This window comes from Danio rerio, chromosome 24 (assembly GCF_052040795.2).
Source record: "Danio rerio strain M-AB ecotype USA chromosome 24, GRCz13ab, whole genome shotgun sequence".
NCBI classification, from domain to species: domain Eukaryota; kingdom Metazoa; phylum Chordata; class Actinopteri; order Cypriniformes; family Danionidae; genus Danio; species Danio rerio.
The window spans coordinates 32,041,267-32,057,010 of record NC_141044.1 but is presented as its reverse complement, the minus strand read 5'-3'; the positions used below and the strand labels follow the sequence as shown (position 1 = coordinate 32,057,010).

Genomic DNA, 15,744 nt, shown 5'->3' with positions numbered 1-15,744 from the left:
ATGTTATGTATGTTAATGTTTTGAGTCAACCTATTTTTGTTTGTTTGTTTTTTTTCCGTTTTTTTTTTTTTTTTTTTTTACAGTGCAGTTTGAATAAGCAGCATTTTTGAGGAAAGCATGCTTTGCATTATGAGAAAAAAATGTTGACCTAAAAAGTACTGTACAAAATGTCCTGAAAGTTTTCTTAGGAGTTGTAAGTTAAAAGAAAGACTTGTTAATAGTTTTGTTTTCACATAATTTAAAGATTTGAAAAAGTTTCAATTAAGCTTGTGAGTTTTAAGGTTACTGTCTTCCAGAAAAGTATCAGCTTTGGGAGATGGCAGCTTTGTAAAAAAGTAATGTTTGCTGCTTCTCTCAGAAAGCCTGTAATAATGGTAGCTCTCAGAACAGTCTCAGTCAACAATAAGCATTTTTGAAGTAATTATTAAGTTTGAGTTGCAATATTTGATAGAAAATTCTAATTAATTGGCTTAACAAGATTAATTTAAAAGTCAGCACTTAGTTATTGCTTGATACAGTTGGAATGGTATCCCCAAGGGAAGCTGAAGAGAGGCCATTCAAGAAACACCTGGCGACGCGACCTAGAGGCAAACATCACAAGGATGGGTTACACCTGAAGACAACTAGAGAACTCTGGAGATCGACCTTTGGTGGCCCATATCCCGGAAGGGGTGAAGGGCATAACTGACTGATTCATTCTAGTGAATCAATTAGTTATAAATATCCGTCTCTCTAATAGTACTAAAAAGTCTAATTCATTCTGTTGAGTCAGTGCATAATGAACTGTCCATTCCCTTGGAAAATTCTAGTAAGTTTATTTATTGTAATTGAATAAAAAGTCTTTTTGAGAGCTAATTTGACTAACTGTAAAAGTACAGGGATTTATATATTAAAACATGTTAGACACATTTATTCCATATTTGCTGGACAATATATCCAAGTCTGGAAGTAAACAACTCAAATAACACACCAAACAATGAAAGAGTTCAGACAAATTCTTATTTTTCATATCTAAAGGAAGTAGAAAGTGAATGCATCATGTTGCAAACTGGTTGTTAAGTGTGAGGTTTTTAGGTGGTTGCTTATATTGTTAATTCTGAAAAATGACCGCTCCAACTCTCTGGTCTAGAAAGGGTTCATATCCCTCATTCAATGCAAGTCTAGGGGATTTTTGCCAATTTTATCGGTTGCTATGAGAAAGTCATTATATTCTTATTGCTCAGTATGAGCCTTAGCAAGCACCACCGTATCAGCTATTCACAAGCAAACACACAGAGACTCAATAAAAGATCTTTCACAGCTTTTTTGTATTTTAAAACCACCTCAATTACATTCAGATTTCTCATAAACTTGCTAATAAACAGAACTGCGTATGAATACTCATCAGTCGTGAAAGAAACCTCATCTGTTTGGCTCTAACAGGCCTCATCTGCTACCATATGTTCATTTGTTGAGATTTCTTTGCAGGCTGGACTCTGAAAAAATAGTAGCTATATTGCCTGGCGTAGCTTTGTGTTACCAGCAGTCTGATGATGACAGCTCCTGTGGCTCCAACACTCAGTCCGTATGCATATAGTCAGTCAATTAGACCTTGTTATTTCCCATATGAGGAATGTACTTTTGTACTTTGACAGGAGCTGACAATAAGGAAAGTTACAGGATTTCATGTAACTCTCCAGGCTATAGAGTCACACATTTTAAACGTTTTATGCTGAAGTCGCCTCAGGTCTTATATGAATTAGGGTCTTCGATTTTGGCGTTTTTTAACACAAAGAGTGACAAAAAAGCATAAAATTATTTGCTGTGTATAATTAGATTGAATTTTAAAGCTGAGATTTAATTAGTTCCATTCAGTTTTCAAGTGTTTAGCTAAAAAACAGTTTGAGGTATCCTTTATCTCATATTAAGGTGGAGAATGATTTAAAAATGTGGTATCATACACTTATTTTTGTCATTAGGCACAATTAGCTGGTTTGCTACACACCGTTTCTCTCTATCCCTGGCTCTATGTAAACTACAGAAAGTGAGTTTGTGAAAATGGCGGCGTCAGGAACATGCATATTACATCAGGCATGACTTAGTTCTCAACAGCCAAAATAACAATAGTGGACTACAGAAGGGGTTTTAAACCTTTTAGGACACATGCCCTAACCCTAACATGCCCTAACCCTAAACCCCGCCCCCCACCCCACCTCCGCTGGGTTCCACATAATTTCTTCATGTTCTTAAGCACTGATACAAATTTAAGTGGGTTGAACATAAAACAATTAAGTTGTCCTGCAAAAAACCTTAAGAATTGCATTTCAACTCATTTTAAATAAGTAGTTCGAATATCAGTAAGTCATTTTTGAGTGTATACACAACTCCTTAACCTTTCTTATTTTGACTAATAGCCTTTCTTATTTTGTAATAATGTGCACCTTTTGTAAAGCTGCCTTTAAACGATAATTATTGTGAAAAGCTGTACACAAATAAACTTTGAATTACTAATTTTTTCATGTAACAGCACACAATAAATTACATATAATCAATAATTGTCCGCAAATTATGAGTAACCATCTCTAGTTATGCTTTAGAGCATATCTTTCTTTCTCTATTGGACCCACAACAGACTAGAAATCTACAATCGTAGAGCAGATTAACTTAAATTCCGATCAATTCTACTGAAACAACTCCAGTTCTTTAAAAACAAGTCCAGCGCTGCAGAGTCTAGCTGTGTCCAGAATCCAATTGTAACTGAGTGCTTATAGACTCCCTGACTCCAGTCCACGATTAGACTCCAAGGCTGCTGCACTAAAACAGTCAGTCAAGTGGGTTTTGTGCAACCAGGGGAGGGGCATTTACAGCATGACTCAGTAAGCCGAAAAACTTAGAAAACTTTCCTTCAGCTCAATTCTTAAAACACAGCTCTATCTGTATTTTATATACTGTGAGATCAAACATGACCTCTCTGGATCGGTTTAAAAAAGACTGTGAGCCCAAAGGGAGGGCGAATGAAAGAATAACTTTTATAAAAAATAAGTCTTCCTAAAAATGAATGATTGTGCAAGGAAAAACTCTGATTCCACTGGGGGTGAGAGGAAAAAGTAAAAGCAGGAAGGAGGAAATTGGGAACAAAGGCAAGTCCCTCGAGCAAGGCACCTCGAAACAACAGAAAGAAGGATGCCTCGGTCTGATGGGCATCCAGACAGATCACTCCTTGAGCCATTTTTCCTCGTGCATGAAGCAGGTGCGCAAGAAAAGCAGCAGAACTCAACATGGGTTGTGGGATATAATATCAAGCATGTCTTCCTCACTTCTGCAGGCAGACAGGGTTATAAAGAGGCATTTGGATGCACTGCGCCATGCAGGGGGTTTAAACGAAAGTACCCCTGAGAGCTTTTTTTTTTCCTTGATGCGCTCTGTCGACACTTTGTTTAAACTAATCAGCATAGGATAATGATGGGAATGATTGAGATGTGCATCATGGGACGCGCTGACCAAGCCCTGTGTTGGAATAAACTGTCGTTATTTATTTTCCAGAGGTGAGAGAGAGAGAAAAAAAGAAAAGAGAAAAGCAGAGACAGTGGAAATCAGTTTAACAGCTCACTGGGTGCATCATAATTTGCTTACTGTGACCATGGACTACAATTACGCACTTCGCTGGTGAAAGGAAAGTACATAAGTTGGAATATGTGTTATGACAGTAATGGGGCATGCTATAAAGAAAATATCATTGTAAATCTTGATCCTACATATCCTTTACACCAGGGGTTTTCAACACCACAGACCCACAAATATGCTCATTGTAATAAAAAACCCAACCCTTCTGCTGTATAAATACCTCATTTATTTTGAAAATAAGTAAAGTTTTAAAGGGTGCAAATCAACTTTTGTAAGCTGTTTGGACAGACCTGTCTATGTGTACAGTATAGTGTGTCCACTGTCATATTGGAGTGATATTAACCCAATAAGTCTTTTTTATTTCCTGAAGTGAAAATAGGATCCAAATCCCAGTGATTTTGAGGCCAAGCAACAATTCAATTCAATCCATATTTATATATATATATATATATATATATATATATATATATATATATATATATATATATATATATATATTGCAAATAAGCTGGGATTAAATTATTTGTTTAAAACATTTTAAAACAGAGCATGTTTGTAATAAAGGAAGTAAAATCGCTATGTAATCCTTAACCGCTATAATCACAATGGCCACATGGTGTCAGTAAATGCTAATATATGTGTGTATGTGTGTTTGTATATACCTGTGTACTGCGAACAGCATTTATGTAAGACTCATCATTTCAGAAAGGCTTGAATAAACTCCACCATAAATACATGAAATAAACTTGGTATTTTTGACTTATGAGCTGTATTTCAGCTTCATCTGAGTCTGTCTCTGTCACTGTGCTGTTTATTTGATGTAACGCATGATGACATGAAGCAGGCATGCACGTGTGAACAGTGGGCGGGGAGAAGCAGCTCATTTACATTTAAAGCCATAGGCTACAAAAACAGCTAGTATACTCAGTCACCAAAATGGGCAGATTCTGGAGGCTATAATAACATACCTGATGTCTATTATAAACTTTACATACACATTATGGATACACCAAAGGTTTATCTTACATCTTGTAAAAGGGGTGCCATTTAAAAATATATATTAATTATTATTTGAAAAATAATAAATATTTCAATATGAACTGCTTATTTTAAACAGTTATACAGTTGAAGTCAGAATTATTAGCCCCCTTTTGAATTTTCTTTTTTTAAATATCTATCTTTCTTTTAAATAACTTTTCTTCTGGAGAAAGTCTTATTTGTTTTATTTTGGCTAAAATAAAAGCATTTAAGGTCGAAATTATTAGCTCCTTCAAGATTTTTCATTTTTTGCGATTTTTCTACAGAACAATCCATCGCTATACAATAACTTGCCTAATTACCCTAACCTGCCTAGTTAACCTAATTAACCTAGTTAAGCCTTTAAATATCACTTTATGCTGTATAGAAGTGTCTTGAAAAATATCTAGTAAAATATATCATATTGTCATCGTGGCAAAGATAAAATAAATCAGTTTTAATTAGAAATGAGTTATTAAAACTGTTCTGTTAAGAAACGTGTCAAAAACACCTTCTCTCTGTTAATCAGAAATTAGGGGGGAAAAAATAAACAGGGGGCTAATAATTCCGGGGTCTAATAATTCTGACTTTAACTGTATTTATTAATACACTCACAAAATGACTTTCGCTGATTGTTCAAGCAACATATTTAATATGACTTGAAACTAGCTTTTTATGGGGAAAACTTAATTGATTTATATTCAATCCACTTAATTCTTTTTTTAAATGATTAAGTTAACTTAATCAATTTGTGTTGGGACAACATGAAGGAATTGTGTGGAACCCAGCACTTTTTTTTATAGTGTATGGTCATACTTTACATTAAGGTTTCATTAATAAAGTTAGGAATAAAGTACTGTACATCTGGAAGGTTATCACAGAAAAAAGACAGACTTATTTGCATCCCAATGCGATGCAGAGCACAGTTGTATAAGACTGAAGGGCTTTATTCTGAGAAAAAAACTACTATATGTAGTTTATACCGCTTATTACATGACTACTTGCCACAAAACGTTAAAATTACACACAAAAAAAATCACTGTTTTGAGACAAAATAGCATACTAATTCTTTAATGTAATGTGAAAAACAGCTGAATGGAGCAAACAATAACCTGCAATATTATTCAGTCATAAGATGGTGTCAAAAACAGCACCGGAGACAAGCAAGGATGTGGACAAGATGATTTCCAGAAAAGTCTGTTATTCAGTGGTTGTTATCTTGGAATAACATACGCTGGAATGGCAAGACTGACCAAACAGAATCAAGTATTCCAGAATGATTTGGTCGATCGGTCAGTCAGTCAACAGCATCCTCTGGTGGATTTACATGAGAACAACAGGCACAAATGACACTCGCAAGAGAAATTTGAGATTTCAAAATGTGTACCTCTTGGGATATATTTCGCACTCCCCAAAAATGTATACAAAGTATGTATCCACAATGAGCCTGGGTTGAATCAAATTTAACATCATTTATGTTTTATTTTTTTCATTTATTTTTTTAATAATTTTAAATTGTATTTAATTGTTTCTTTCTTTTACACTGATGTGTTTTTTATAAAAAATTTTTTTACAATTTATATATATATATTTTATATTTCAATGCCCCACCCTTACCAAAAATAATAAAGTAATTTATGAAACTTTTCCAATTTCTAACTGCACCATTCCAAATCTCACACACTACAGTACATCATAATTTATTAATAAAGCCAAAATGATACCCTTCACCTTGAATTCCTTCTCTTCAATCCGTCCACATTTTCTCTTTGTCTCTCACTTCTGCTGATACCATCGCTCTGCTCCTCATTCCCGTCCCCTAGACAAAGCTGAGTGTTGTGATAAAGCTAAAATTTGATTATTATAGACCATCGACTGTTGCAGAAGCCCCCCCGGCGCTTCAGGTGTTTTGTAATACGGAGCTGTTATTTGTTCGGCTGTAATGGAAAAGAGCTTTTCAGTGATTTATGAGAGGAAAGTTTCTGCTTTTGTTTTCTGCATTTCTTGGGGTTTGTATCATAGTTTTGGATCAGTATGCGCTACTGCAGATACAGCTCTGACCGCAAGATTATATCTAAATGCAGTGCCACTAATAAAACACACACTTTCAAATGCCACTATTAATATCTCAAATACTGTCTAAATCACAAGTCCAAACATCATTTTCAGATTTTAAAACGCGATAAGTCAAAATTAAACCTGCTCAGCTGGATAAAAAAAAAAATCAATACTAAAACCAACTACAAACAAACTTGCATTTAAAATCTATAATAATTATGGAAGCGTTGGTCCAAATCACCATTTCATGCAATCATTTATGTCTGGACACACTGTATGCCTGCGCTTTGCTACTGGAGGACAGCTCAGGCAGGGTAAAATACTTTTTACTGCATTGGGTTCCTCCTGCAACTCGCTGCGGTAATTAGCGCAGCACTGCATTTGGGCGTCTGGGGTTTAATAAACTTCAGAAGCCATTTGCACAATAGTTTTCAACAACAAATAGGAAGCGTTTATGCGTTTTGGTCATTTACACAATGTTTTGTGGGCCTGAAAAGTCAAGTGAGTTTCATTCATTCACTCATTTTTTCTTCAGCTTAGTCTCCATTTCAAAAGTTGCCACATCTGAATAAACCGCCAACTATTCCAGCATATGTTTTACACAGCAGATGCCCTTCCAGCCACAACCCAGTACTGGGAAACACCCATACACACTCATTCACAGACACACTCATACACCAGTTTATTTAACTCACCTATACGGCATGTCTTTGGACTGTGGGGGAAACCGGAGCACCTGAAGGAAAACCACACGAACATGGGGAGACCATACAATCTCCACATAGAAATGCCAACTAGCCCAGCCGGGACTCAATTCAGTGACTTTCTTGCTGTGAGGTGACGGCACCACCCACTGAGCCATTGTTCCACCCTCAAATGAGTTTCCAAATGCAAACTTTTTTTAAGCAATTTAATTATTGCCTCTTTGTAATCTACAAAACATGATTTGTAAAAGTAGTGACATCAGGCATGTGTGTTTGTTATGTGTTCCGTTTATATACATGTTAAAGTACCTAAAGGGATAGCTCACCCAAAAATGGAAATTTACTCACCACTGTAAAAACATTGAAGGGTTCCGTATAATTGCTTCATGTCGTCCCAACACAAATCGTTTAAGTTAACTGAATTGTTTGTCCAAATTTAAGAGGATTGAGCATAAAACAATTAAGTTGTTCCAAAAAAAAAAATGTCAGGAGTCGTGTTGTTTAAGCTCATTTAAAATAAGTACGCTGCAAAAATCTTTTTTCTTTGTTGTTGAATGCATTTACTCTCTCTCTCAAGTGGTTCCAGACCTTTATGAGTTTTGATCTTCTGTTGAACACAAGATATTTATGTAACCATTGACTTCCATTGTATTTGTTTGTTTAGAAGTCAATGGTTACAGATTTGTAGCTTTCTTCACAATATCTTCTTTCGTGTTTAACAAAAGAAAGGTTTGGAACAAGCAAATGTTAAGTAAATATTATTTTTGGAGGTTACTATCCCCTTAACCACAAAAACAAAAATGGTGGATTACCAAACCATACTAAGAAAATATGATTCACTGGACTTGTTCAACGCATTGAGCCCATATAAATTGTTTGCAACCACTTACCTTAAAAAAATTAGTAAATCTAAATAATCGTTTTTTTTTTTGTTTTTTTTTGCACAGAATTTCCAACAATAGTCTTATAAATGCATAACAAAGCCTTTTAATAGTTTGTATGGACCAGTGTGAATGGGCAGTGCTTCAAGAATCCATTAATTTACCTTTGGCTTAGTCTCTTTCAGAAGTCGCCACAGCGAAATGAACCGCCAACTACTCTAGCATATGTTTTACACAGCGGATGACCTTCCAGCCACACATCCATACACACTCATTCAAATACACACACACACATACACTACGGCCAATTTAGTTCATTCAATTCACCTATAGCACGTCTTTGGACTGCAGGGGTAACCCACACGAACATGGGGAGAGCATGCAAACTTCACATAGAAACGCCAACTGGCCTAGCTGGGACTCGAACCACCAACCTTGCTGGTGCTAACCACTAACACCGTGCCGCCCCTGTTTCAACAACATTATTGTAAATAATCATTGAAAAGCACAGTATGTTATTATCACCACTTGAGGCTACAAATTTAAAACAAACAAATGTTTAGTTTGATGATGTCCTGACTCAGTGTGGAATCATGGAAGGGGCCCTTATTACATTCTATGGGAGACCTGCCGAAATCTTGCTAATAGAGCTAAAGTATTCAAGATTTATTATCAAGGAAGTATGAAAGACATAGAACACAAAACAGGAGTGCTGAAGCAATTGCTGATGAGAGCCGATTACAATGTGGCACTTTTATTATGCCACAGTCCACCGATTCAAGTTTTTCATGATGACACAAGGAAAAAGCAGCACTGTTTTATGATACTAAATATATTTTAAGACTGCTGCTCAGTGCAATTAAAAAAAAACACAAAACATATTAAAGTGTCTTTGGTGTTGCTATGTTTTCTATAAAAGCAAACCAGAAATCAGTGGTGTTTGATGTCATCAACAAGACGACGCAGGACACGGCCTGTACCACAAGTTAAAACAGATTATTTCTCTGAATATGAACATTCTTTAAAACATTTGGAATAATGTAAGCAGTAAGCACATAAGCCAGCAAAATACACAACACTGTACTAGTTACATATTCTGCCTTAATATGGAAATAAAAAAACAGATACTTTTTTAAGGTCTTATGGGATCATATAAACTAAAAATTCCAAGAGCTTAGTCAAAGAAGGGTGGATCAGCTTTCAGCTATTACGTCCCCCCGGTGCTGGAATCAGCTTTCAGAAATGATCAGATGTGCTCCAACATTAGGCAAATTCAAATCAAGACTAAAAACACATCTGTTTAGCTGTGCCTTTACTGAATAAACACTGTGCTACGTCAGACAGATCGAATTATTGTGTCTTTCTTTTCTTTTTATTCTTTTATAACCTATTTTAACACATTTTAATCTGTTTTAATCATTTTTATTATTTGTTTTTATTTTCTTATACTTGTCTTTTTTATTTCTGTTTATGTAAAGCACTTTGAATTGCCACTGTGTTAAAAATGTGCTATATCAATAATCGTGCCTTGCGTGTATCATTGCTGTACTGAATGTCTTTCCATCTTTCCAATTGTTTATGTAAAACATGTACTGTATGTATTTACCAAATATGTTTTGGTTGAAATTACAAAAACTAACCATATGTGAGCACTTTGCTAAAAAGAAAAAGAAAAAAATCCTGATTATGCATGGGTAATGCATAAACATTCCTGTTTACAAGCTGAGAAACAATAAAATGTAAAATTTTAAAAATTGAATAATTTACCTGTTGATTGACTGTTGACAATGTGTGTTGTTGAATGGCTGAGCTCCAGAAAATCAGTGATGGGGACAGTTATTTGATAGATCTGAAAAACAAAAAGGTGGAACCAAAAAAACTTAAATTAAAAGACAAACATTTTTTCTGACGTAAAAACAGTTCTTTGGAATGATGAAGATCTAAATAGATAAACCTTTAAAAGGAAACATTTTGTAAGTGTTTATCATAAATATTTTTTAACCAATTCATTTTACAGCAGCACACTTCGCTAACTGTTTTAGTTAATTGTAAAATGTTAATTATACTGCTGTGCATATAGTATGTGTTTGTATACTTGTGTTTCTAAACACTTTAAAACAAATCACCATGTATTAAGCAAAAATACATTTATAATAGATATATCAATCTCAGGATAGTACCCCTAATGCATGTGACGCACTTTTAACTTTTTCAACAGCCGATGTACTGCTGAAAATGAAGAGACTCAGCCATGGAAATATAATGTTCATTGTTTGTGCTGCATTAGGCTCCTCTTGCAGAAACATGCAGTAATTAGACATCAAAGTCTGAAAATATACATTCACTTGCAGGCAAAACATTGGATTGTCAGTAAAATAAATGAGTACACACTGCACTTTACTGAATGATGCACAAGGTTCTGACCCTGGTGATAGCAGTAAACCACACACACAAAAAAAAATGATTTTGCTGCTTGTTCGAAGTCATTTGAAATGAGCTGAAACAACATGGAGCAACTTATTTGTTTTATGTTCAATCTACTTAATATTTTTAAGTTAACTTAATGGTTTTGTGTTGGGAAAACATGAATGAATTGTGTAGAACCCTGCATTGTTTTACAGTGTGCCAAACAAGACTATACCTTTTATCTTTTTATTACATTAAAACGGTAACACTTTATAATAAGTTTGCAAGTTAATGAAAATAAAGTTGTTCATGTTAACTCAAATTGCATTAACTGATGCATGATTTTTTGTTTTAATAATGCATTAGTAAATGTTGAACTATGATAAGTAAATGCTGTACGAGCAGGGTGCGAATTACAGTTTTTTGCTAAACAGTAAAATAAAAAATATATATGAGCAGTCTTTTATGGCTATCCATTAACAGGTGCAGGAATGCAAACCCTTTATTTAATATCACAAATATCATTGAGAATCACTCAATATACTTCAAAACACTGAAAACATACTAACAAGACTGATTAATAAATTAGATGGAATTGAATTTCAAGAGTTCACACTTAGCTGATGATTGATTATAAAGCTTGTTTGGCATGCTGTCCCAGGAGAGAGCCCTGAGCTCATAAGATCTTCGAGCCCGGGGCTCCCTCCCGTTTGCAAGGCAAGAGGGGAGTTTGAGCTCAGGTAGATCTTGAGAACTCCCCTGCTGTAGTAGCTAATAAAAAGATAATGACTGCTCTTAAGATATAACTACTTATAGGAGCATGTCTATGGGGCCGATTTGGATTAGTTAATTAACTTAAGCTGCATGTTTTTGGACGGTGGGAGGAAACCGGGGAACCAAGGGGAAACCCACATAAGCACGGAGAGAATGTGTAAACTCCACACAGAAACATTGGCTGGCTTAGTAAGGACTAGAACCAGTGACGTTCTTGCTGTGAGGCAACAGTGCTAATCACTGGGCCACCGTGCAACACATCTAGAAAATGAGGAGGAGTAGAGGTGGAAGGGGGGATTCTTCAAAATGAAGATGGCTGTTATATGGAACTTAGGAAAACATCTGATTGGTGAATCATGAACTGAATAATGCAGGGCCGGCTGCAAGCAATCATAAGCACATGATCCTCTCGAAATTAGTTTATGAATAAACTTCACTAAATAAATTTGGTTCACTGAGACATATTATTTGAATTATTTTCAACATAATCGAAAAAACTTGACCCCACTAATCATCAATGTATTTTTCACACCCTGTGCACAGATAGGGTCTTTAACAATGTGTGTTTTTTACCGTGGCTCGCCTCAGTTTGTTCTGCGATCTGCCGATTTGAATAAATGTGTTGTGCTTCACAGAACATCCACCAGGTGGCGCATCAAATAACAAACTCCACTGTTCAGAATACATCATTTTTTTCAAAATATGCAGATTTACATTTTTACCATTAGTTTGATCATGTATTTATTTTATATTTAATATATATATATATATATATATATATATATATATATATATATATATATATATATATATATATATATATACATAAACTATATTATATAATATATAATATATATATAGCAACAGGATAATTTTAATGCTGTCTCTCCAAAAATTAATTCATTCATTTTTTCGGCTGAGTCTCTTTATTAATTTGGGGTTGCACAGCAGAATGAACCGCCAAATTATAGAGCAAAGGTTTTACGCAGCGGATGCCTTTCCAGCTGCAACCCTGGGAAACATCCATGCACACTCATTCACACACATACACAACAGACAATTTAGCTTTCCCAATTCACCTTTAGCGTATGTCTTCGGACTTTTGAGGGAAACCGGAGCAGAACAAGAGGAGAAAATGCAAATTCCATACAGAAATGCCAACTGCCCCAGAGGCTCGAACCAGGGACCTTCTTGCTGTGAGGCAATCGTGCTACCCAATGCACCACTGTCACGCCCAAAACTTAATTCATAACTTACTGTTATAAATGAAAAAGCAAATTAAAGCGCATTGAGTCATCAGATTGAGGGCTGTGGCAGCCTCTAGTTTACTTCCGTCTGCTACAGAGTCTGTGGATCTGTGACAAGTACTGTTCATTATTAGTTCATGTTAGTGAATACAGTAACTAATGAAACCTTATTGTAAAGTGTAACCAACAAATAAATTGAACAGCCAATGAAAGCCATTGGAGGATGTTGCTGAGCAACTGAACTCTGATAATAAATAAGAAAAAAAAAAAAAAAAAAAGAAGATACACAAAAGTCACATGGAAAATAGGATGGGTGAGCGAGAGGAGTATCAGGAAGGGCAAGTGCGATTAATGTGATAGTGAGCTCGTGTGAGAAGCTGAGGTGTTCGGCAGATTATTAACACACACACACACACACACACACACACACACACACGCACACGCACACACACACGCACACACACGCACGCACACACACACACACACACAGACAGACACACAGACACACACACACACACACACACACACACACACACACACACACACACACACACACACACACACACACACACACACACACACACACAAACCTACTCTCAAAAAACACATATTCACAAGCAAGACTACTCAAATGTGCATCCTTATTAGCGTGAGACTGTAAAAAGTAAGACAGGAAGGCAAACAGGAGGAGAATTTGTAAGTAACATCAGCGTCTCCTGATCATTAGCAAAAGTAAACCATTTTATAGAGTCCTCGGTTAGACTTATGAATAATGCAAGTGAAATATGAAAGGGCAAATTACAATAAGTTTTACATAAACATGCGGGGAAAGATTCAACAAAAGCTCATTTTCAAACACTTGACTTTGTTTTCCCATAGAAGGCTGTATGTGCAAATAAACGCGAGATGAGAATTTCTCCAATTTTCCATCCTCAAACAAGTCGCTCCGCCAGCGATGAACTCAAATTGTTTGCCAAGCATAATTTGCCGAGCGATGAGGATTTGCTGTGTGAACAAAATCATCCGACAAGCATTACCTTGTGCGGCGGCAAAAACTTTCATAACTTTGATTTGTATTATTGCGTTAACTGGAGCAAAAATAACTTTCCATAAGTCTTCATTTCCCCTACAGTCTTTATATAAACTCTCATTCCTTAACCGCTTTAGTATTTATTAGTCTCTACCCAAGCTGCTAACTCTCATGAAAAGCTTTTTGCTTGCTCTACATGAGAGCGGAGGGAGGTGTAATTATGCAGTAGGCTGTATAATTAACTGATGAATCCAACATTTGGAGAAGAGTGAGTGAAATGCAGGTGGTTTAAAACTTCATCTACGTATAATAGAAAGGAAGTAGTAGTTACGAATAACAATGTATGATCAGGTTTTAAAAAAATACCAGCTGTCATACTGAAATATTACCTTGCCGGTAGGTGTTTTGAGCAACCACCTTTGGCTAAATGAATCTCATAGTCTCCCTGGTGGACATCAGTTCAACAGATGTGGGTGGTTTTAGATGGTTTTCTGTGTCTATTTGGCATAAATTATTAACACTTCAGAATCCTGCACTGTGTGTCAGTATTTTATCTCCCTGTCAGTGTGTGGATGAGCCCAGTGGAAAATTTAAAAAGAATTATTAAAAGCATAAAAATTTATTTAAAAAAAAACAATAAATTAATAATTACTTGTTTAATGAATTACTATTTATTAATTAATATTAAAACTATATATTATATATATTTTTAAAATATTAAAAAATATTTTATACAACCCCAAATCAGAAAAGGTTGGGACAGTATGGAAAACTTAAAAAAGAAAGTAGTGTTTGCTAAATTTACTTTGCCTTGTAGTGCATTGCAGACAATACAACAAACATTATTTAGTGTGTTCCTCGTGATTTTTATTTATTTATTTATTTATTTATTTATTTATTTATTATCATTATTTTCAAAATAAACATGTATTCATTTTGGTTCTTGCAACACAAGAGCAAGTTAGGGCTAATAATGAGGTAAATTGGCTAAATGATGTGATATGAAACAGGTGATGTCAACAGGTGATTTGGAAAAAGCTGCATCTTAAAAAGGTCTAGTCCTTTAGGAGCAAAGATGGGCAGAGGATCGTTAGTTTGCCAACAAATACATATTGAAATGTTTAAAAAAAATGTTCCTCAAAGAAACACATTTGAACTTTTTACCTTGCACAGATAATAACTCTGGAGGTATCTGGATGAATTTCAATGTTTAAAGGACAAGGACTCAAGCCTTAGCTGAACAACTGTGATCTCCAACCCCTCAGGTGGCACTGCCTCAAGAATCATCATTTATCTATAAGTGATATCACAACATGGGCAAGGATATAGGTACTTGACTGGCCTGTCTGCAGTCCTGACCTGTCTCCAACAAAGAATGTGAAGTGCAAAATGCAACAACAAAGTCCTTTTACTGTTGGCCATCTTAAGACTTGTTTGCAGGAAGAATGGGACAAAATTACACATGAAACACTTGGAGCCTTAAGTCACCTAAATGTTTTAAAGTGATGTGAAAAGGAATGACAACACTACAAAGTGGTAAATACTTTACTGTTACATTTTTTTTAAATGTGTTGCAAGAACCAAAATTGGAATACATGTTTATTTAAAAAAATAATGATAACAATTATGAGGAACACATTAAATTATGTTTGTTGTATTGTCTGCAATGAAATGCAAGTTAAACTAAATTCAGAAATCACTACTTCTTTTTTTTTGTATTTGCATTTTTCACACTGTCCCAACTTTTTCTGATTTTGGTGTTGTACATATGCTATGTGTATTTATGAGTTGTGTGTGTTGCCATCACCAGAAAGTTTTATGCACTACAAGTAACATAATTATGTAATTAATCATTAATTGAATTAAATAATAAACTATCATGTTAAAAGTAAAGACATGTAAAAAAAAGTAAAGTAAAGGAAATCTCTTTTCAAATGTTTCCACACTTCCACTTACAGCATTTCTACATGTAACTTTAACAATATTTTTTTCTGCAAAATCACACATATTTGTTGGTTACATGC

At 35.1% G+C, this 15,744-nt stretch overlaps 1 long non-coding RNA gene across 3 annotated transcripts in view; it reads right to left on the bottom strand.

The window, feature by feature from the left end:
* LOC137490644 (uncharacterized) overlaps positions 1 to 15,744 on the bottom strand; it is a 127,322-nt gene that overhangs the window by 53,467 nt on the left and 58,111 nt on the right. For all 3 annotated transcript variants that reach the window (XR_015525077.2, XR_015525080.2, XR_015525076.2), the window contains one exon: positions 10,031 to 10,112. This is a non-coding gene — a long non-coding RNA (uncharacterized LOC137490644). The remainder of the gene's footprint in view (positions 1 to 10,030; positions 10,113 to 15,744) is intronic.